This window comes from Pinus tabuliformis, chromosome 5_1, assembly GCF_031772625.1.
Source record: "Pinus tabuliformis cultivar Carrire ecotype Pingquan chromosome 5_1, CPIR1, whole genome shotgun sequence".
Classification (NCBI taxonomy): domain Eukaryota; kingdom Viridiplantae; phylum Streptophyta; class Pinopsida; order Pinales; family Pinaceae; genus Pinus; species Pinus tabuliformis.
The window spans coordinates 490,724,841-490,750,189 of record NC_142305.1 but is presented as its reverse complement, the minus strand read 5'-3'; the positions used below and the strand labels follow the sequence as shown (position 1 = coordinate 490,750,189).

Genomic DNA, 25,349 nt, shown 5'->3' with positions numbered 1-25,349 from the left:
AGGATTGTACCTCACTTGAAGAGAATTTCATTCAAGTATCTGAAATAGAAGATCAAGTGCGAGAAACACAAGAAGAGGAGCCTCTCATCAAGCGAAGAAAGGAGGAGAAGGAGGCAAAGTAATTTTGATTTTTTTTTGGGGCAAATACCTGTCACACGTGCAAAGAAGATTAGTACCATCTGTTGCAGAAGAATTCGAGTTATCACAGTCATCGTAGGAAACCAAACCAAGGAAGAAACCAAGTCACTTATCAAATCGAATTGTAGGAGAAGGAGATACTATCCAAGCGAGAAGGAAATCAAGGGATAAAATCGTTGTTTGTCCCTCACGGGTGTTAATACTAGGGTTTCTGAAGAGGTTGAGAATTGCAGGTCTATGTCGATAGGCCGAAATCTGAAGAGAAGTTGAGATCTATGGTGAAGCAATCAATTTGACTAACATTGACTCAAAGAAGAGGAATTGTTTCAAGGAAGTTTTGTGACTTGGTCTTGCAGAGGTTGTTAGGTCAAGGGTCTTGGTCTTGGAATTCATCACTTGAATATTCTATAAGAAGAAAAATGCATTTGGGTTTTCCTCTCAAGTTAGAGAGATTTTGGCCCTGGTTGATCGCCTCCATTTTGTGTCCCTTGTCTCATGATTATTTATGGTTTGGTCGATGTTTGTTGATAGAAAACATTAATATAATCAAGTAAGAGAAGAAGCTAATAAAGACTCAGTAAAATTGCATCACAAACAATGATCATCTCAAGAGAAATCACCTCATCCCTTTTCCCTAGATTTCTCAACAACCCAATTATGTGCTTAATTAATATTGGAAATTTGTTTATATACAGTTTATTCACAAGTTGTTGATCACATGTGGATTGTTATTGGGAATTGTTATGATAGTAGTCACCTGGAAAAGGAACCCCTTCAAGCTCCACAATAGAATGCTATATGTTGCGGGAAACAGTTGATCAAGCTGCAGGAAAAGTAACACAATTAAGTATAAGTGTCATTGCTAAAAAGGAAATGCAAGGAAAAATTGATTTGTGGAAGCTAGCTCGAGAAGTTTGCTTTAATATGTTCCAAAAAACCATCAGAACATAATTTCTGAACTTGAATAAATTAGGCACTGAGGATGTTGTATGATTGCCCTGAAAATAGGAAATAAGGGTTGGGAGATATAAGAAAAAAAGACAGATGTATAATAATACAGGGTGAACATTTGGAAAGTAGCACACTTGGTTGCAAGACAAGGCTATAACAAGATTATAGCAAGGATTATTACAGGTTTGTCTCAGGTTTATACGCAGGTTGTCACAGGTGGTGACAAGTTAGGATAGTTATTGTAATAAGATTATTATAGGTCATGTCACATGTGGGTGACCAGGTTACCATAGGTTTGTAACAAGTTATAATAGGTTAGTGACAGGTTTATCCACAGGTTGTCACAGGTTGGTGACAAGTTAGGACAAGTATTGTAACATGATTATGATAAGTCTTGTCACAGGTGGGTGACAAGGTTAAGACAAGTTGCTAACAAGTTATAATAGGTTTGTCACAAGTTAGTGACAGGTTTATACACAGGTTGTCACATGTTGGTGACAAGATAGGACAGGTATTGTAACAGGATTATGATGGGTGTTGTCACTGGAAGATGACAAGGATATGAGAAGTTTGTAACAAGTTATAGCAAGATGTCACGGGTGAGAAGTAAGTTTATAACAAGTTATATCAAGTGTTTGACAGATCTCATAATAGAGTTATACTAGGTTATAAGAGATTTTGTGACAATTTATCGCATAATGATAATAGGTTGTAGCAAGTTTATGACATGTTATGAAAACTCTTTTGATAGGTCATGAAATGGATATAGCAAGGTTGTAACCGGACCATAATAAGTGTTATGGCTGACTTATGACAGGTTATGACAAATTTTATGACAGGTGATAATAGGTATGAATAACAGGGATATAATTGGATTATAACAAGTATTATAATAGATTCTGACGAGTTTGTAACAGCTTTGACACATCTTTGACAAGATAGGTCGTTATACAAATCCAAACATTTATATATTATAGTGGCTCACAAGAGATCATGGTGCATATATACATACTTATATCTAGAGAGATAGGGTTGAAAGTGGCAGCCAACTCACGGTAGATGGATATGCTAGCCATAAAGAATCTCTTATGACCATGTCATTGTTTCACAAGATCTCTCATATCAAAAGATTAGGAGGTAGTAAGAGAAACCATGTCATAAAGAGCAACAAGAATAAAGGCAATGAGAAATGCAAGAACAACAACTAAAGAAATTTGATGGTATACAGGAATTGTATACAAGGATTGTAAGGACAATGCTTCATGGTTGAGGCACTTGGGAGATATCCATGGCTTTTGCATTACATGGAAATTGTGTTTTTCATATATTTTTTTTATTAATGATTGCATGCATTTGGTTGTTGTTTCTCTTTCTTAAAGAAAGAAAACATATATATATATATATATAGTTGTAAATATTAATGGCATTTGTTTGATGTCCTTTAGGTGTGATGGTGATCATGCTAGGATTGTACATTCATCGATGTGGGGCATGGCAAGGACCTCCAGACCTATTGGTGTGCAAGTGGCACCAGAAGCATGGAGGCCACCCTAGAATGAAGTCATTGGTGTGGCATAAGGACATGGACTATCTAGTACAGACTATGAGCACAAGACAGCAGAATTGGATGCGTACATATGATGCACTGAGGATGGTGCATAAATAACAGGGGGGGACGTAATACCTTTGCTCGACCCTTGAGATGCATATGTTGTATGTGTGATATTGAGGTTGGTGTGCCTCTGTAACTATCCTTTGTAAGTTATGAGAAGGTTAAGGTCGGTGTGCCTATGTAATGGGTCTGAGGACCATAATATTTAGGTTGGTGAGCTAAAATTATGTGATTAATAGGTTGGTGAGTTTTGAGTTTATTTTGGAGCATGCATGCCATGTAAATGTGTTAAATATATTTTTGGGGCCATCTTCCCCGAGAATATATGCCTTTATAGGTTGTGAGGCCAAAGATCCTAGAATTGAAATATGATGTAATTATACATATATTAATAAAATAATGATTGGCTGCAAATCAACTCCACGGAAGAGTATGGGGGGCACTCAACTCCAAGAAAAAGGGCAACAAGGATAATGTGACACTTGGTGGTGAAAAAGGCACCTAAGGCCCACATGGCTTTAGAGGGTGCCACATGGCAAGAGAAACTTGTGTATTTATAAGTGTATGTTTCCCCATGGAGGCATTCATTCAGGGTTAGATTGTTAGATAGTCAATGAGTCCTAGGCTTGAACTCTATATCTAATTAACTAGCCGGCAAGCCCTCTGCTTGGACTCTATATCTGATTAACTAGTTGGCAAGCCCTATGATTGGACTATGTAACCAACTGGGGCATGTTTATTCAGTTAATTGTTCCATAAAGGATGCATCCTAGTGTGTTAGCCTTGGTGGCTCTGGTTTATGGCTTGAGTAGCCATGGAGTTTTGGTGGAACACAATTCTTGGCGACCATTTGATGAGTCTTGTGCTTGGACTCTGTAATTGACTAGGAGTTGTTTCAGTTTGGCCTAGAAGGGTGCTGGAAGCCACAAGAGCTCCTGCAGCCAATGGCTGAGAGAATTCATGGCTGGTTGTAAGGCACCCTCCAAGGTGGGCACTGCCAAGAGATTGTTGGCTACGGATAAATATTGCTCCACTTGAGTGCAGGTCCGGAGAGCATGAGCTTGTGGTTGGAGACTAAGGTTTTTAGGGTTGGTACCTTAGCCAGAGTATGTGGTGTGTTACTTGGTTAATAGATTGTTTCCCTCGGAGTTGAAGCCCCAGTTTATGGGTGAACCATGGTTGAAAGTATATGAACTCCATGGTCTATGGTTGGGTGGAATGTGGAAGGCCTACAACCATTTGGCTTGTTACAGATAAGTGTTCATGTGTCATGTGTATTGATGTTAAGTTTAGGGCATTTAGCTGAATATTATTGTATGCAGCCATTTAAATTTTTCAATATCCATATCATTCCATCAATATCAACAATATACATAACAGTGATGCAGTATAACAATAAGGACCAAATAGAATAAAATCAGAGACAATAAGGACACCAGTATTTAGGTCGGGGATCAGGGAAAAACCCCACACAAGAGAAATCCCAAACTCAATTCTTCTTATTATGATTAATATCAAGGGTTCAGCAAAAAGAGATCCAATGAGATGTAATACATTAGGGCGCTTAGGGCCAACAACATATGCTTGTACAACAACCTCAATCCATGCTACTAGCAGTATGCTTGTCCAGCAAACTCAATCACTGACACTCCATCTAGATGTCACAATTATCATTGATGCATCCATGGTCTAGTCATCCTTGGTTCAGTCACCTTTTGTTGAGTCAACTGTAACAAGTGATCCAGTCATGAATAGTCTAAGTCCAACCTTGGTTTCCTGTAGCATAATAGAATTTTGTCTTTTGTAGCAATATAGGCTAGGACCATATATTCCTTTTATACATCATAGTTTCCACACTGTAGTATTCCAACTGTAAATATTGTCATTTGTAACTTGTATGGCACATATCATTACAACCCTGGATGACAAACTATAGACTCTTCACATATAAAATGAATGCATCTTACAATAAGGAAAAGGGTTTGGCATACTGATGTTATAATTGTGACTTTGAAATATTCATTTTGTAGCTAAAGTTATTCAATAGTGATAGCATAAAGTAGTCCTCAGACTACTTGGAAACTCTTCATATTATAACAACTGATTACATACCTTGGTATTCTCGGGTAGGATGGATATCAGAACAAAGGTTCAGACTTCTTCAACAAAGATCTGAGAATGAGGGTTCAACAAAGATATGAATTGCCCTTTATAATAGACCAACAGAGATCCATATTTTTGTTCCAAATCAATACCTTAATATTATTCCAAATCATACCTCTCAATTGTACCATAGAATCTGACTTGAGCCTGGATAGATATGAAGTAAAGTGAGTCTTCAAGAGATCCAAGCCATGCCTCCTAGTTGTGCCATGCCTCCAAAGATATCCGAACTGACTCACAAAAAATCCAAACTATCTCACAAGAAATCCAAACTGTGCCTCATTCACCATGCCTCTAAACTGTGTTATAGAAGACACTTTGAACTGTGCCAAGAATGCTTTTACAAATTCGTATGTAATAACCCTCAATTGCCTCAGAGATAATCCCTTCACCGAACCATAGAAACCATAAGAACACTAAGCTTGTTATCATCCAATAGGTGTATGAGGATGATATCATAGGATGTACCCCTTGGAGGGGGCGGCCAACTTGTGGCCGACCCATGAATTTGGTTAACATTAAATCAATTCCGCAAATTCAAATTTCTATTTTTCCCTCCAAGAAGTTGACTTGACTTTTGGGGATATAGTTGAATTTCCTTTGTCATAATATTTCTTTGATCCATTTAATACTTTATTGCGTGATTAAATAAACTAGGGAATTCTTCCTTAGCTACCCAACTTTAACACTCCCTCTCGGGTAGGGAGGAATTCCAAGAATCATCACAATTGACCATCAAGCCATTAAGTCTTGTTCATATTTCAATATTCTCATCAATGCATCAAGTCAGTGACGTAACTTCATAAAAGAGTAATCATCATAGAATAGGTCCACATGGGAAAATGACACCCTGTTTCCAACAAACTTGGTCAAAGAAGGGTCCATTCAAGACATTCACATCTCATCTCCTCTTTCAATTAGAGAGGAACTTCATCAATCATGCTAAGTCCATCAAGGTTGTTGCAACATGCCATCATGTGATTGTTTTGTCTTTGCTCATTTCTATTGAACAATAGATACCTCTATCAATAAGAAGAATCAATCGAGGGTGGGTCTCAAGACAATACCACCCTCAGAAGGGAGAGAGTTAAGTCCTCATGTCCTACGGGTAGAACCCCTACCAAGATTGATCCTTAGTGATCAAGTTGTTGAACATCATGCATCCTAGTCATAGGGAATACAGTAGTACCTGACGCGTCCATCAATAGTACTAATTAACCCTAACCACTTTTCCCCAAACATTGGCCAGATAAGAGGTACTTCCCAAGAGTCCCAAACTGCGAGGGTAGGATGTATGTTGGGGTATCCACGGGGGAACGTGAACCACTCACCTTGTGCTTAAACATGTTTGGGTATGTACTCCATAGGGGAAGGTGAACCACTCACTCTGTGCTCATATAGCTCCAAGAAGTACCCTAGGCCCCCAAGAGCTCCTAGAGCTTCATGTTCAACCCAACCAAGATCCCTCCATATAGGGAATGTTGTTCTATGAGAACCAAGACATGTTCTTGGTGAAAATAATGACAACCTTTTAGTCCATGGGAGCCTCATTACTCCTCCCAACAACATATAGATGATGGCACATTGCTCACTAAAGAGCTTGCTCAAACACACTGTCTTATAACTAGCCATTCTAGCAGCAGTGATTTCAGCACACTTGCAATCCTTTGTTTTTTTCACATCCAGGATACCAAATCAAAATCATGTTAAAGAAAACATATTAACTAACCTTACTCCCTCTCACTCAGGGAGACTACAAGCCTAAGCTTGTCTAATTCATAAAGGTGCCTCAATGCTTGTTCTACACAATTGTGTTTCATATGACCATATTCTCTTTGGTTAATGTGCATATTGTAATTCAAAGGATTCACCTGCTCATCATGGGATCCACCAAATATGAGGATAGACCATTAATACCCATCAGCATGCCATGCTCCTGATAGTGCACTTCCATAGACAAAGAATTCCTTTGCTATGAATACCGAGAGGGTTCAATACAACTCCCTTTGAACTAATGAGACAGGCCATTCTTGTCAGAGATAAATTTCTCATAAAACCAAATGTTGTAAACATACCTTTACTCCGAATCGGATCTAGAATACCAGCTTCAATTTGTAATCATGAGTCCTACTCATTTTTCTTCAAAATCCAAGAGGTAGTTTCAAAAGGGTGCTCCATCCTCAAGCATCAATAACCAAAATTGCATGCAAGGATCCTATTTTGATCCTCTCCCTCTGAATAGGAAGTCCCTTCATTAATCAGGGAGACTTGAAGTCTTTCTGCAAGGACTGGGCTATTTATTTTTCTTGAAGTGGCGTTCCAATAAGAGATGGCCACAGATTCTTTTCAATTTCGATATAGACACTTTGAGCTAATTCAACCGTCTTACGAACATGTTGTTCCATTCAACGCAAGATCATACTATTTCTTATATATCTTTGATCTGGTCTAGGATCCATACTAGGGCCTGGTGCACGGGAGTAAATTCATTCTGCAAACTAAAACTATGTATTGTAACTTATAAGCCTCAATCAAAACCAAATTCAGTCATATAAAGTTTCGACACAATCCTTAAGAATTACAAAACTCGGTTCCAACTGTAGGTTTTAACCCTATACAGAAATTACCTGCAAACAAATTCTTCAAACAGAAAAATAAACACAGAGATTTTACACTGGATCCCAAAATCGAAACTACCAGATTGATTTTTCATTATGTTTCTTTCAATGTTACAATGCGTATATATACATGTTTAAGCATTCATAAACTTCAATCCATTAACCCTGGATTAGAACATAATGGTAGTTCCCTTGACCGGATCTACAAAATACTATGGGCAGATAACCATCATGCCCAAAACCATGTGCAAAACCCATGCACAAGACCATGGGTAGATCCACCCACCATCTTTGGGTCTGCCCCCCATCCTTGGGTCCACCCAACTATTATTGGGTCCACATGTAGAGCTAGTTGTGGAAAGAAAATAACACACACCCAACATTCTCCCACTTGTTGTTTTCTTTCCACACAGAGGTCACAAGAGATTATTCATTGGTCCAGGCCTACAACGCTCATTGTTTCTCTACACTAAGAAAGTTTCTCAGTGCTCACAGACTTCATTAACGCATATGCAACATTCTTCAAAGTGTCCACCTTTACCAACAACCCTTTGTTGTCCTCAACCATATCCCTCACAAAGTGATACTGAACATCAATGTTCTTTGTCTTTGAACGATAAGTCGGGTTCTTTGCCAAGAAAATTTCACTTTGGTTGTCACAATCTATCCTTGTAGCCCATTGTACCAACCCCATACTTGAACACAATATTTGCAACCAAACTGCTTCCTTGCTTGCATGAGTGGTTGTCATGTATTCTGCCTTTGTAATTGAAAGTGTCACTACAGATTGTCTCTTTCTCATCCAACTGACTACTCCTCCAAATAGGTTAAACACATACCCACTTGTAGATCTTCTCTAATCCATATCTCCAACCCAACCTGCATCAACAAAGCCATGAATGTCCAAAACTTTATCCAATCCTAGTCTTCTTTGGTAGCACAAGCCAAGATCACTAATGCCGCGCAAATACCTGAAAACTCGCTTCATTGTTGTCCAATGCTCCTTCCCTGGTTTTGACATTAACATGCTCAATACTCGCACTACATGCCCAATGTCTAGTCTAGTACATACCATTGCATACATCAGGCTACCAATTGCACTCACATATGGAACACGGGACATGTCATATTCCTCTTCTTGTGTCTTGGGACACTATTCAGCAGATAACTTTGCACCTACAAGAATAGGAACCTTCACTGATTTACTATCCTGCATATTAAACCTCTGCAATATTGTCTCGACATACTTCCTCTGGTTTAACCAAAGCTTCTTCTTTACCGATCTCGTTTAATTTCCATGCACAAAATATAGTTTGCATCACCAAGATTCTTCATATCGAATTTGGAGGACAATTGGGTCTTCAAATTTTGGATAATTTCTTTGCCATTTCCAATCAGAAACATATCATCCACAGATAAGACCAAATAAATAACATGGTCACCACTTAATTTAAAATACGCACAGTGATCCTCTATTCTCCTTGTGAAGCCAAGTTTTCATATATATGTATCAAATTTCTGATACCACATCCTTGGTGATTGTTTTAACCCATACAAAGACTTTTTTAACCTGCATACAAGTTATTTCTTACCCTTCACCACAAAGTCTTCAGGTTGCTTCATATAGATCTCTTTTTCCATATCCCCGTGAAGAAATAATGTCTTCGCATCCATCTGTTCTACCTCAAAATCAAATGCAACAACAATAGATAAATGTAATCTAATAGAAGTTACCTTTGCAACAGGAGAAAAGATATCACCAAAATTAATTCCTAACACTTGGGAATAACCTTTTGCTACCAACTAATCTTTGTATTTATCCACTTTTCCTTTTGCATTTCTCTTCTTTTTACACACTCATTTGCTTCCAATGGGTTTCCTTCCATCCAGGAAACTCTACCAGATCCCAAGCCTCATTTTTGTCCAAAGATTCCATTTCATCAACCATGGTCTCTTTCCATAGTTTTCCATCCTCTAAATCTACTGCCTCCCTGACAGTTCTGGAATCATCATCAGTAATAGGTAAAGAAAAATTTGAACAGAAAGCAGATGGACTACACCTTTCTAGTTGCCTTCTCTCTTGAACTGATCTTCTCAAAACTAGAGTTTGTGGCTCTTCTTCTTTTGATTCTTGTTCTGATGTAGAGTTTGATTCTTCCTCCTTTAGCTCAAACTCTATCTTCTCGAGTTCCCTTGATAGGACTTTATGTTTAATAACATCTTTCACCTCTCTAAAGACCACATCTCAGTTGTACACAACCTTCCTTGTTTTTGGGTTCCAAAGCTTATAACTTTTTAAGCCATCCTTATACCCTATAAAGATGCACCTTTCATATTTACTATCCAACGTGGTTCTTTTCTCCTTTGGAACATGTACATATGCATCACAGCAAAATAACTCAAATGTAAAAAAGAGGCTTTCTTACCAGTCCATACCTCATGTGGAGTCTTATCCTCCAATGCTGATGAAGGTGATATGTTAACCAAGTAATATGCAGTCTCCACTGCCTCTGCCCAGAATTCTTGTCCTAACCCGACACCGTTGAGCATGCTTCTTTCCTTTTCCATCAATGTCCTGTTTATTCTTTCTGCAACTCCATTTTTTTGAGGTGTATATGGAATAGTATTATGTCATCCTATACCACACTTCTTACAAAACTCTTCAAATTCCTTCTTGCAGAACTCTCCATCATTATATGTCATCAACACCTTGATCCTCTTCTCTATCTAATTTTCCACCAGAGCCTTAAATTCTTTAAACTTGTCAAAGACTTCATATTTCTTCCTGAGGAAATATATCCATGTATTCCTTGAGAAGTCATATATAAATGAGATAGTACATAGACTTGCCCAGTGATGGAACCGACACAGATCCAACACATCATTGTGTACAATCCCTAATATCCCTTTCGCCCTCTTAGCACTAGAGGGGAAACTCACCCGATTTTGCTTCCCATATACACAATGTTCACAGAAATTGAAATCCAGAGAGCAACTAGACATACCTTCTATCATAACATTACCATGCAATATTTGAAGGCCCTTCTCTCCAATATATCCATGCCATTGATGTCATAGCATGGTCTTTTCTCCAAAGACCACTAGGTTTTCTGCTCCACTTTCACGAACCACATAATTGTTGCACCCATAAATAATAGTGCTACCCAGAAACTTGTACAATGTTCTAATATGAACTCCCCACATCAATACCAGTGCTCCCTAAACCATCTTGCTTGCAAAAATCAAATTTTTGGTCAATGCAGGAATATGCAGAACACCAGGAAGTGTCCTAATCCTTCCACCTTGTAACTTCATCTTGACTTTTCCACGTCCAATGATTATGGCCTTCTTGTCATCCCTTAAGAAGACATCAACACCATCATATTTCTCATACTCGCAGAACCACTCCCTATGGGGAGTGAATTGAAGGGATGCACCTAAGTCAATCAACCATGCCTCATGATCTACATGAGTACTTGAAGAAGAAACAACTACACATCCCTGCATTCATCTGAGATGGTTTTCACCTCTGCAGAAGGAGCATCATCAGATCCCTTTACTTTCTCAAGATCTTTAGATCTACAATCTTTTTTGTAGTGTCCTTCCTTTCCGCATTTCCATCACACCTTTACAAGTTTTCCTAGATATTTAGATCTCTCTCTAGATTTAGATCTCCCACTCAAGGCCTTATTTTTGTTTATGTTCTAGGAGCATCCATGTACAAACAATGCATCTCCATTCTGGCTCTCCATATTTTTCCATCTCATCTCCTTCGACAACAAGTATGAGACTATTTCATCAAACTTCAAGGTAGTTGTATTGCTACCTATAGAAACAACCAAACTATCCCACGAATATGGTAGAGAACACAGCGAACCAATGCACTTATCTTCATCTAAAATTTTTATATCAACAGATAACAACTATCTTACCACAATTTGTTCATATGCTCTAATACCAAGTCTCCATCCTTCATCCTCAGGTTATACAGTTTTTTCTGTAAGAACAGTTTGTTCACCAGAGACTTAGATTGGTATAAAGTCCCTAACTTGTCCCACAAAGCCTTCGTTGTAGCTTCCCCTGATACATCTAACAATATTGAATTTGAGATACATAATCGTATTGTTCTCTTTGCCTTCCTATCCAAATTCACCCAGTCTTCTACTGACATTGTCATTGGTTTAGTACCTAGATCTACCGTGATCCATTGGTCTTTATTCACCAATCATGGTCCTCCATCTTGAGCTTCCGCAATTCAAAAGTCTAACCATTAAATTTCTCGATCTCTATCTCTCCATTGTTCACCATCTACTTTCACCACAAGAAACGATCTTGCATATCTCCCACTGAACAGGGTCTACCACAGGCGCGAGAAAAACCCCTTAGCAGCAAAGGTGTCTCCTTGAAGCCAACATAGTTCTGATAACAAATGTAGGTTTTAACCCTGTATAGAAATTAGCTACAAACGAATTCTTCAAACAGAAAAATAAACAATGGCGAGAACAGAAAACAAATACACACAGAGATTTTCCCCTGGATCCCAAAACCGAGACTACCAGATTGATTTTTCATTATGTTCATTTCAATGTTATAATATATATATCTACATGTCGAAGCATACATAAACCCCAATCCATTAACCCTCGATTAGACCATAACCTTAGTTCCCTTAACCGGATCTACAAAATACCATGGACAAAAAACCATCATGCCCAAAACCCTGTTAAAACCCATGCACAAAACCATGGGTAGGTCTACCCACCATCTTTGGGTCTGCCCCCCATCCTTGATTCCACCCACAACTATTATTGGATCTATGTTGTTGATCTAGATTGTCATTGATGTCAATATGCCAATATTATGAGATACTAAATATTAATGTGAAGCCAAGGAGAAGCAGATCCGTGAAGTAACAGGAGCAAGAAGCCAAGAAGGAAAGACATTGGAAGTCAAGAACAGGGGTTATCAAAGAAGAGCTATCGAAAGTCAAATGAAGAGCTATCAGAGCAAGAGAAGCATATCAAAAGTGAGAGAAGCAGTTTATCGGAGCATATCGCACATACCCAAGAGTAAGTTATAAAGGGGAGAACAACGACACCTATCGCATATACCCAAGAGTAAGTGCTAAAGGAAGAAAACATCGAAGTCGGAGGAGCATTGGGGACTCAACGGTTATGTTACAATATGCCTCTATTGAAATATCACATCCACCGCATCACGAGTCTTGAAGCCTTGTTGCACTGAAATCCCCGATTGCAATATGAGTTGCGGACCCGATCATCCCATTATAACACACCCTAATTAATATTGCATCTGCCATATAGAAACCTTCACAAGTTATTAAGGCTTGTCAAGTTAAAAATCCGATTGCAATATAATATACGGACCCAAACAGTTTATGGTAACAACCCTAATGTAATATCGCATCCGCCTATAGGAACTTTCATATCGCAAGTCATAAAGGGATGTCACATTAAAAATTGTGATTGTGATATTATTGCGGACCCAGTTGCACCACTATAACATAACTTAATGTAATATAACATCCGTTGAATCGCAAAGTTCAAAAGGGATGACATGTTAAAATCGTCGTTTGCAATAAAGTTGTGGACCCGATTGAGTTATCAAAAGAAGCTTATTGGAATATCACATCCGTCAGAAGTAAGGGCATCAACAATGTTAATATCCGAAGTCAGAGCATTGCACAACTTGAAAGACCTCCAATATTTATGAAATTGTGATCGCAGGATTAAAGCAATGACGTGGCATGTGGGGACCATCAAACATCTATTATAATGTGAGTATATCCTCTCCTATATGTTTTTCGTAAATCAACAAGTTTATGATATAATTGGAAAAAGGCCCCTCCGATGTAATTTTAATATGCAAACTCATAAGTCGACCTCTCCTCCTAATGAACGTGTCTTTTGGTTATTGGTGAGACTCGTATAAATACAAGTTAAAATGCTTCACTTCAAGCAAGCGAATCGGGAATCTATCACAGATAAGAAGAGAGAGTTCACAACTCAAGAACTTGAAGGAACAAAGGAAAGGAAGTCGAAGGTCCAGCGGGAAAAGAAGGAAGTCAAAGGTTGAGCAAAAAAAGAAATTCTTTTGACTGGGTTAATCTTTGAAAGGCTCGGACCTGTAATGAATTAATCTGTAGAAGTGCAGACCGCGACAGTCACTCCTCTGAAGCAGTCACTCCTGAAGCAGTTTCTCCTGAAGCAATCACTCATGAAGCAGTTACTGGGACAATAAGAACATAGGGTCGAAACAGATAATTGTTTTGTGCAGACATTGAGGCTTACCGTAGTCTATTAAATATATCTCGTTGAAAAGCTTTAGCAGATCTTTGAGACATTATTGAAGATCATGATGCATTGTTGAAATCGTCATGAGGTAACTTTGCAGACTCGGTTTAGGTAACATGAAGAACAGTGGAGACTCCTTCATGAGAAGACACAGTTTTCGTTGATAATGTCACGTGGAGACTAAGTGAAGGTGAGACTAATGTAAATTCTAATATATATATATATATATATATATATATATATACATGTCGAAGCATACATAAACCCCAATCCATTAACCCTCGATCAAACCATAACCTTAGTTCCCTTGACCAGATCTACAAAATACCATGAGCAGAAAACCATCATGCCCAAAACCATGTTAAAACCCATGCACAAAACCATGGGTAGGTCTACCCACCATCTTTGGGTCTGCCCCCCATCCTTGATTCCACCCAACTATTATTAGGTTTGTGTTGTTGATCTAGATTGTCATTGATGTCAATATGGCAATATTATGGGATACTAAATATTAATGTGAAGCCAAGGAGAAGCAGATCCGTGAAGTAACAAGAGCAAGAAGCCAAGAAGGAAAGCCATTGGAAAGACATTAGGAAGCCATTGGAAGTCAAGAACAAGAGTTATCAAAGAAGAGCTATCGAAAGTCAAAGGAAGAGCTATCCGAGCAAGAGAAGCATATCGGAAGTGAGAGAAGCAGTTTATCGGAGCATATCGCATATGCCCAAGGGTAAGTGCTAAAGGAGAGAACAACGACACCTATCGCACATGCCCAAGGTTAAGTGCTAAAGGGGAGAACAACGACACCTATCGCATATACCCAAGAGTAAGTGCTAAAGGAAGAAAACAGCGAAGTCGGAGGAGCATTGCGGACCCGACGGTTATGTTACAATACGCCTCTATTGAAATATCGCATCTACCGCATCACGAGTCTTGAAGCCTTGTTACACTGAAATCCCCGATTGCGATATGAGTTGCAGACCCGATCGTCCCATTATAACACGCCCTAATTAATATTGCATATGTCGTATCGAAACCTTCGCAAGTTATTAAGGCTTGTCAAGTTAAAACTCCGATTGCGATATAATATACGGACCCGAACAGTTTATAGTAACAACCCTAATGTAATATCACATATAGGAACTTTCATATCGCAAGTCATAAAGAGATGTCACATTAAAAACTGTGATTGTGATATTCTTGCGGACCCGGCTACACCACTATAACATAACTTAATGTAATATAGCATCCGTTGAGTCGCAAAGTTCAAAAGGGATGACATGTTAAACCGTCGTTTGCAATAAAGTTGTGGACCCGATTGAGTTATCAAAAGAAGCTTATTGGAATATCACATCCCTTGGAAGTAAGGGCATCCACAATGTTAATATCTGAAGTCAGAGCATTGCACAACTTGAAAGACCTCCGATATTTATGAAATTGCGATTGCGGGATTAAAGCAATGACGTGGCATGTGGGGACCATCAGACATCTATTATAATGTGGGTATATCCTCTCCTATATGTTTTTCGTAAATCAACAAGTTTATGATATAATTGGAAAAAGGCCCCTCCAATATAATTTTAATATGCAAACTCATAAGTCGGCCTCTCCTCCCAATGAACTTGTCTTTTGGTTATTGGTGAGCCTCGTATAAATACAAGTTAAAACGCTTCACTTCAAGCAGGCAAATCGGGTATCTATCACAGATAAGAAGAGACAGTTCACAACTCAAGAACTTGAAGGAACAAAGGAAAGGAAGTCAAAGGTCCAGCAGGAAAAGAAGGATGTCGAAGGTTGAGCAGAAAAAGAAATTCTTTTGACTGGGTTAATCTTTGAAAGGCTCGGAGCTGTAATGAATTAATCTGTAGAAGTGCAGACCGCGACAGTCACTCCTCCGAAGCAGTCACTCCTGAAGCAGTTTCGCTTGAAGAAGTCACTCCTGAAGCAGTTACTGGGACAATAAGAACAAAGGCTCAAAACAGATAATTGTTTTGTGCAGACATTGAGGCTTAGCGCAGTCTATTAAATATATCTTGTTGAAAAGCTTCAGCAGATCTTTGAGACATTATTGAAGATCAAGATGCATTGTTGAAATCGTCATGAGGTAACTTTGCAGACTCGGTTTAGGTAACATGAAGAACAGTGGAGACTCCTTCATGAGAAGACACAGTTTTCGTTGATAATGTCACGTGGAGACTAAGTGAAGGTGAGACTAATGTCAATGCTATATATATATATATATATATATATATATATATATATATATATATATATATATATATATATATATATATATATATATATATATATATACATATACATGTCGAAGAATACATACACCCCAATCCATTAACCCTCGATTAGACCATAACCTTAGTTCCCTTGACCGGATCTACAAAATACCATGGGCAGAAAACCATCATGCCCAAAACCATGTTAAAATCCATGCACAAACCCATGAGTAGGTCTACCCACCATCTTTGGGTCTGCCCCCATCCTTGATTCCACCCAACTATTATTGGGTTTGTGTTGCTGATCTAGATTGTCATTGATGTCAATATGGCAATATTATGGGATACTAAATATTAATGTGAAGCCAAGGAAAAGCAGATCCGTGAAGTAACAGGAGCAAGAAGCCAAGAAGGAAAGCCATTGGAAAGACATTAGGAAGCCATTGGAAGTCAAGAACAAGAGTTATCAAAGAAGAGCTATCAAAGCAAGAGAATCATATCGGAAGTGAGAGAAGCAGTTTATCGGAGCATATCGCATTTGCCCAAGGGTAAGTGCTAAAGGGGAGAACAACGACACCTATCGCATATACCCAAGAGTAAGTGCTAAAGGAAGAAAACAACGAAGTCGGAGGAGCATTGCGGACCCGACGGTTATGTTACAATACGCCTCTATTGAAATATCACATCCACCACATCACGAGACTTGAAGCCTTGTTACACTGAAATACATGATTGTGATATGAGTTGCAAACCCGATCGTCCCATTATAGCACGCCCTAATTAATATTGCATCTGTCGTATCGAAACCTTCGTAAGTTATTAAGGCTTGTCAAGTTAAAACTCCGATTGTGATATAATATACGGACCCGAACAGTTTATGGTAACAACCCTAATGTAATATCGCATCCGCCCATAGGAACTTTCATATCGCAAGTCATAAAGGGATGTCACATTAAAAATTGTGATTGTGATATTTTTGCGGACCCAGCTGCACCACTATAACATAACTTAATGTAATATAACATTCGTTGAATCGCAAAGTTCAAAAGGAATGACATGTTAAAACCGTCATTTGCGATAAAGTTGTGGACCCGATTGAGTTATCAAAAGAAGCTTATTGGAATATCACATCCGTCAGAAGTAAGGGCATCAGCGATGTTAATATCTGAAGTCAGAGCATTGCACAACTTGAAAGACCTCCAATATTTATGAAATTGCAATCGCAGGATTAAAGCAATGACGTGGCATGTGGGGACCAACAGACGTCTATTATAATGTGAATATATCCTCTCCTATATGTTTTTCGTAAATCAACAAGTTTATGATATAATTGGAAAAATGCCCCTCCGATGTAATTTTAATATGCAAACTCATAAGTCGGCCTCTCCTCCCAATGAACGTGTCTTTTGGTTATTGGTGAGACTCGTATAAATACAAGTTAAAATGCTTCACTTCAAGCAAGTTAATCGGGAATCTATCACAGATAAGAAGAGAGAGTTCACAACTCAAGAACTTGAAGGAACAAAGGAAAGGAAGCCAAAGGTCCAGCAGGAAAAGAAAGAAGTCAAAGGTTGAGCAGAAAAAGAAATTCTTTTGACTGGCTTAAGCTTTGAAAGGCTCGGACCTGTAATGAATTAATCTGTAGAAGTGCAGACCGCGACAATCACTCCTCTGAAGCAATCACTCCTAAAGCAGTTTCTCCTGAAGCAGTCACTCCTGAAGCAATTACCGATACAATAAGAACAGAGGCTCGAAACAAATAATTGTTTTGTGCAGACATTGAGGCTTAGTGCAGTGTATTAAATATATCTTGTTGAAAAGCTTCAGTAGATCTTTGAGACATTATTGAAGATCATGATGCATTGTTGAAATCGTCATGAGGTAACTTTGCAGACTTGGTTTAGGTAACATGAAGAGCAATGGATACTCCTTCATGAGAAGACACAGTTTTCATTGATAATGTCACGTGGAGACTAAGTGAAGGTGTAGCTTGAAGATTATAGTGAAGCTGAAGATTGACAAGTCTCGGTGAAGAAGACCTAGGGAGCCGTGAAGTACAACCAAACATACCTTGACAAAATAAAGCGATAGGGTTGGAGCCCTTGAGGTTAGTGCCTTGGAAAGTCAAGGTTTGTGCCTTGGAAGATAGGGTTGGAGCCCTAGAGGATAGGAGTCCTCAAGAGACCAGGTTGGTCCCTATACTAGAGATAGGGTTAGAGCCTTAGAGGTTGGTGCCTCAAAGTGATAAGGTTGAAGCCTTGGAAAGTCCAAGTTGGTGCTTAGCAAAATACAGGTTGGAGCCTGGGAGATTGAAGATTGGTGTCTTCATTTAGAGTTAGAGCCCTACACAAATATTGTACTTAATTTATTGAGATTAATAAAAGTATGTATTCTTATTGTTCATTTTGTGTTCTAAATATAAGTGATCTAACTGGTAAAAGTAACAATTGAAAAGAAATATTGATTCACCCCTCCCCCCCCCCCCTCTCAGTATTTCCAACAATTGGTATCAGAGCCAATACCTTCACTCAAATCCTAACATCTTGAAGGTTGATCAATTGGAACACAAATGTGAAGCCAAGGAAGAAAGTCTCCAATCCTCCTAAAGATATGTCTCCCTCAACCACCGAAGTTGAAATCAATCAATTTGTGTAGGATCCATTGTTCAATGGAAATTTTTATATATGGGAAGCAAGAATGAGTAATTTCTTAAAGACTCAAGGTATTGAAGTCTGGAAATCAATGATTGTTGATAGCATGATGGATGGAGAATCCAAGGAGTACAATGCAAAAGAAATAAAGGCAATCTTGAATGGACTACCAAATTCTATAAAGGACAATTTAGGAAAGTGTTCATTAGCAAAGGGTATATGGGACAAACTTCATGACCTTCACTCAAAAGGAGCATTGACCATGACCATTAGTCAAGAAGATGATGGAAAGCAAGAAGGAAATCTAGAACCCATCTTGGAAGCTGAACATAAGAGTGATAACATCAAGACTAAAGAAGACCTAAAAGATGAAGAAAATGAAAAATATTTTGAAGAAGATCTCCTCACTAAACATATGGGTGCCATGGAAGAGATTATCAGTTTGAAAAACGAAAACAAGGAACTTAAGAAGAAAGCACTAGTTGGTGACCAAGACCAAACAAGGAAGGAAGTTGGCCTTGTCAAGACTCAAGTACAAGAAAGGAATGAAGATCTTGCCAAGATTAAGGAGGAATTTCATCAAAACAAAAGAAATCATCATGAAGAAGTCATATCAATGACAAATCAATTGGATAAGGCAAAGAAACGGGAAGATACCTTGTCAAGCCACCTTAAACAAAGGCACAAAATATTGAACAAACTTGAAGCAAAGACTGTGTTGGGTCCCTATAATACTAGTGATTACCCCATTACTATTATAGTTATACCCCTTATTTATATTGTTGTGCCCCTATTACCCCCATATTGTTATTTCTGTGCCCCATAGAATCCCTCTATTGTTATTTTTGTGGCTTTATATTATTATTGTTAGGTCGGCTAGATTATATTGTGACTCCTTAGACTCTTATATATAGAAAGGAGGTTTTGTCATTTGTATCATCCAAGAATTGTTCATTTATGTAATGTAAAGGAGGTTGCCCCCTCGAAGAGGCTGAATTCTAAGGCGTTGATCTATCTTTTCTTGAGCTGGTTTCATAACATTTGGTATCAGAGCTTTGGATTCTAGGGTTTCGCTGCTCCAAACAGGTCATCGTGGCATTTTCGCTATAACTTTTTTTCTGTGACGTTTCAGAAGTCGCAAAAAAAACCCATTTGAGAAGAATTGGTGCTGAACCTTGGGTCCGAATTTCAGAGCTTTTACCGCGATATTGTCGGAGATATGATCTGATGAAGTTGGCCTTTTTGCAGACTCCTGAATTACATTCAAAACAGGTGACCTGGGGAAAATCGTCATAACTCTCTCTCTGAGGATCGGATTGAAATTTCGTAAAAAGGTACAGAAAGAGGACGGACTGTAGTTTCTTGTATGTGTGTTTCAGATTCAAAGGTTGAAACAGTGACTCGTGGCACGTCGTACAAGTTCGCTCTACTGAACCAGTCTAAAAGCAAGTCACTGTGGGAGATTTCACATAACTCTTCCTTGGAGAATCCAATTGGGCTCAGACTTGTTGCATTGAAAAGAGGACGCAGAAGGCTACTACAGATTGCAACCTCAGAATTGGATGATCTGAAATTACAGAGATACATCAGATTCAGTATCAGGCTTCTATAAAGTGAAAAAAGGTGTGTAGTTTTTTCTTTTTAATTTTTGTGTAAGCTTGGTTTAACGGAATTCAAAGGGCATAGTAAAGCATTATTATCGGTAACTTATGCCCCGAGGAAAGAAAATGCAAACACCTAGTAAGGAACCTGAAAGCTCTAGCATGACTCATAAAGAAGAGGAAAAAATGTTACATGATATATCAAAATTACAAGAACAAGTGCAACATATGTCACGCTCACAAAAGCTAACAGAAACTAAGATAAATGGCGTGGAATCTAAGATAAATGGCGTGGAGTCTAAGATAAAGGGCATGGAAGCTAAGATGGATGATTTGAAGACAGATTTGAAGACAAACATGGCAGATTTGAAGACAGACTTGAAGACAGATTTGAAGACAGACATGGCAGATTTGAAGACAGATTTGACAAATTTTCTACAAGAAATACTTACTAATGGTGAAAAGGTTGTAAAGGAAACTCATGATGTGAACAAAAGTAATGTTAATCATGATTCCATAGACTCTAATGTTGGATCGAAGACCCACCATATTCCAAAAATCGATATGAAGAAGTTTGATGGCAAGGATCCCGCCACATGGATATTACAGATGGAGCAGTTCTTCGATCTCAATAATGTGCAAAACACACAAAAGGTACGTATGGAAACTGTATATTTGGAACCAAATCAGTTTGTATGGTATCAATGGCTTTGCTCTCGTAAAAAATTTATCACTTGGGCAATTTTTACGGAAGAATTGATAGCACATTATGAAGATACAAAAAGCAACACTTTTTTTAGCCAATTGATAAGTCTCAAACAAAAGGGTTCAGTAATGGAGCACATTGAGGAGTTCCAAAAATTGAACATAAGGGTAAAAGATATTCCAGAGGAGCATAGGATTGATGTGTTCATAGGGTCTTTAAAGGATAATATCCAACATGATGTTCGCCTTTGGGAACCTGATTCATTAGAGAAGGCATTCAGGTTAGCAAGAAAAATGGAAAGCAAAATTATGGCAACTAGGAAGCATACCACTCACAACTATAAAGATGGAAGTGTTGTTGCCCCTAGTCTTCCACAACCTATAAGGTTGACACCACAACAATTGGAAGAAAAAAGAGCAAAAGGGCTTTGTTACAGTTGTGATAGCAAATACACTAAAGGTCATAAGTGTGCTGAGAAGAAATTATTCTACATAGATTGTGAAGAGGAAGAAGAAAATGAGCAAGAAAGGTCAAAAGAAGAAGATATACCCTAGGAACAAAGCCTAGATGAAGAACAAATAAATTCAACCATATCTTGTAATGCATTGGCGGGAATTACCACTCCTCAAACCATCAAGATAGAAGGACAAATCAAGAAGAAAAAGGTAATAGTGTTGATTGATTCAGGAAGCACCCACAATTTTATTCATTGTAGGGTAGCAAAAGAATTGAATTGCTTCCTATATCCAGCACCAGAGTGTCAAGTGATGATTGCAAATGGAGGAACAATAAATTGCTCTGGAAAGTGCCATAATATCAAGCTATCCATGGGAGAATATGTATTGACTAGCCCAATGCTTTCCATTCCAATGGGAGGTGCGGATGTTGTACTAGGAGTCCAATGGCTACAATCCTTGGGTACAATAGCTTTTAATTTTCAAGAACTTTTCATCAAATTTTCTACGGAAGGAAAGGAAGTTGAATTAAGGGGTATTGCAGGGAAACCAGGAAAGATAATCAGCTCTCATGGTATGACAAAGCTTCTAAAAAAGGAGCAAAGAGGTGTAATTGCACAATTATGTTCGCTAGATGTTTCCACATTAGAATCATCTATTTCTCCAGATCTCCAAAAAGTCTTGGACAATCATTCCAAGGTATTTGAGACTCCCAAGGGTCTCCCACCTATGCGTGATCATGATCATGCTATTCATCTGATTCCAGGAAGTGTTCCTCCAAACATCAGGCCGTACAGATATCCCTATGTCCAAAAGAGTGAAATTGAACGTATGGTTGCAGAAATGCTAGAGGCTGGTATAATTCAACCGAGTCAAAGTTCTTTCTCAGCTCCAGTAGTATTGGTGCACAAGAAGGATGGATCATGGCGCATGTGTCCAGATTATAGGGAGCTCAACAAGCTCACTATTAAAGATAAGTTCCCCATTCCTGTTATTGATGAATTACTGGATGAATTGCATGGATCAATTTACTTCACCAAGTTGGATCTTCGTTCGGGATATCATCAAATCAGAATGAAGATTGAAGACATTCCAAAAACGGCATTTAGAACTCATGAGGGTCATTATGAATTTTTGGTCATGCCTTTTGGCCTTACCAATGCACCTTCAACATTTCAAGGTTTGATGAATTCAATTTTCAAACCATTCCTTAGAAAATTTGTGTTAGTATTTTTTGATGATATACTAATCTACAGCAAGTCTTGGAAGGATCATGTTGAACATGTTGACAGGGTGCTACAACTATTGGAGGAGAAACAATTATATGCAAAAAGATCCAAATGTTTCTTTGGAGTCCAGGAGGTGGAATATTTGGGTCATATTGTATCTCATGAAGGAGTTAAGGTAGACCCTAGCAAAATTAAAGCCATTAAGGAATGGAAAATCCCCACATCCATAAAGCATCTGCGAGGATTTCTTGGGTTGACAGGGTATTATCGCAAGTTTGTTAAGAATTATGGGAGAATAGCAGCACCTCTAACAACATTATTGAAGAAAGATTCATTTTCATGGACTCCGGAAGCAACAAAGGCCTTTGAACATCTTAAAGAGGCAATGTGCCAAGCACCGGTCTTAGCTACACCGGACTTCACAAAAACCTTTATTGTGGAATGTGATGCTTCAGGAAATGGAATTGGTGTTGTTCTAATGCAAGATGAAAGACCCATTGCTTTTGAAAGTCGTCCAATCAAGGGAAGTTTTTAAGCAAAGCTATTTATGAGAAGGAAATGTTGGCAATACTCCATGCACTTAAGAAATGGCGACCCTACCTAATGGGAAGACACTTCAAGGTAAAAACTGATCATGATAGCCTTAAATACTTTTTAGAACAAAGATTATCCTCTGAAGAGCAACAAAAGTGGGTCACAAAGATGTTGGGTTATGACTTTGAAATCATCTACAAAAAAGGGAAGCAAAATGTGGTGGCAGATGCACTCTCAAGAAAGGATGAGGATGTGGAAGCATTGTTGTGTGCCATTTCTATTATCCAACCAGATTGGATAAATGAAGCAAGGGAGGAATGGAAGAATGATGAAGAAGTGTGGGCACTTATTCGAAAGCTACAACAAGATTCCAGTACTTCTGATACATTTAGCTGGCAAAATGATTCGTTATGGTACAAAGATCGCTTATACCTCTGTAAGAATTCCCAGCTAAAACAAAAGATTCTTATGGAATTGCACACTTCTCCCTTAGGAGGGCACTCAGGATTTTTAAAAACTTACCACAGGGTTAAGAAGGAATTTTTTTGGGATGGCCTTAAATCAGATATTCAAAAGTTTGTGGCGGAATGTTTGGTTTGCCAGCAAAATAGTGTTGAAACAATTAAGACACCGGGTCTATTACAACCTTTATCCATTCCAAGCCAACGTTGGGAGGAGGTTTCAATGGATTTTATCACAGGTTTACCCAAGTCTGAGGGAAAGAGTGTCATCATGGTGGTAGTTGACAGACTTACCAAGTATGCACACTTTTGTGCATTATCACATCCATTTAAAGCCAGTACAGTTTCTACTGCATTTATGGAAACAGCTCAAAAGCTACATGGAAACCCAAAGATTATTGTAAGTGACAGAGATCCCATTTTCACTGGAAATTTTTGGACAGAATTATTTTCTTGTCTTGGTACTCAGTTAGCTCATAGCTCATTTTATCATCCTCAATCTGATGGGCAAACTGAGATAGTAAACAAATGTTTGGAAGGATATCTTCGTTGCTTTGTATCTGATAAACAGACACAATGGGTCAAATGGTTGCCTCTGGCTGAATGGTGGTATAACACTTCCTTCCATACAGCAACAAAAATGACCCCATTTATGGCACTTTATGGGTATCAACCACCATCAATCACATCATATTTAAGAGAAAATTCTAAGGTTCAGGCAGTGGAACATCACATCGAACATCAACAACAAGTCCTCCAACTCTTAAAGGATAACCTTGTGTTGGCACAAAATAGAATGAAACAACAGGCAGATCAACATCGCAGTGAAAGAAGTTTTGATGTAGGTGATTGGGTATTCCTACGGCTACAACCATATAAGCAAATGTCCCTAAAGCAAGCTAAGAAGGATAATAAATTATCACCAAAGTATTATGGTCCGTACAAGGTGTTGCAAAAGATTGGTACTATGGCATACAAATTGGAGCTTCCTGCAGCTTCTCGATTGCACCCAGTTTTCCATGTTTCATGTTTAAAAAAGGTTATAGGTGACAAGCTCCCAATTCAAACAATATTTCCAGAACTTGATGAGGAAGGAAAAATTATATTGGAACCGGAAGCAGTCACAGAAACAAGAACTCGACAGCTACGAAATCGATCAATTTCAGAGTATCTTATCAAGTGGAAGAACTTATCCGCTGAAGATTCCACATGGGAGGATGAGAATTTTATGCAGAAGTATCCAGAACTACTCAAGCGTTGAGGACAACACTTTTTTGAAGGAGAGGGGCATGTTGGGTCCCTATAATACTAGTGATTACCCCATTACTATTGTAGTTATACCCCTTATTTATATTGGTGTGCCCCTATTACCCCCATATTGTTATTTCTGTGCCCCATAGAATCCCTCTATTGTTATTTTTGTGGCTTTATATTATTATTGTTAGGTCAGTTGGATTATATTGTGACTCCTTAGACTCCTATATATAGAAAGGAGGTTTTGTCATTTGTATCATCCAAAAATTGTTCATTTATGTAATGTAAAGGAGGTTGCCCCCTCGAAGAGGCTGAATTCTAAGGCGTTGATCTATCTTTTCTATCTTTTCTTGAGCTGGTTTCATAACAGACTGGTCAACACAAGGAAGAGGTCTCCTCTCCTAAATCTCAACTAGAAGAAGCAAGAAATCTAG

The 25,349-nt window shown here is 38.4% G+C and overlaps 1 protein-coding gene across 1 annotated transcript in view; it reads right to left on the bottom strand.

Moving 5' to 3' along the window:
* Positions 1-777: 777 nt before the first annotated feature.
* Positions 778-25,349, bottom strand: part of LOC149165628 (CRM-domain containing factor CFM3A, chloroplastic/mitochondrial-like) — a 149,479-nt gene continuing 124,907 nt past the window's right edge. Inside the window, exon 5 of the transcript XR_016260759.1 lies at positions 778-961. The gene's annotated coding sequence lies outside the window, so the exon portion shown is untranslated. The remainder of the gene's footprint in view (positions 962-25,349) is intronic.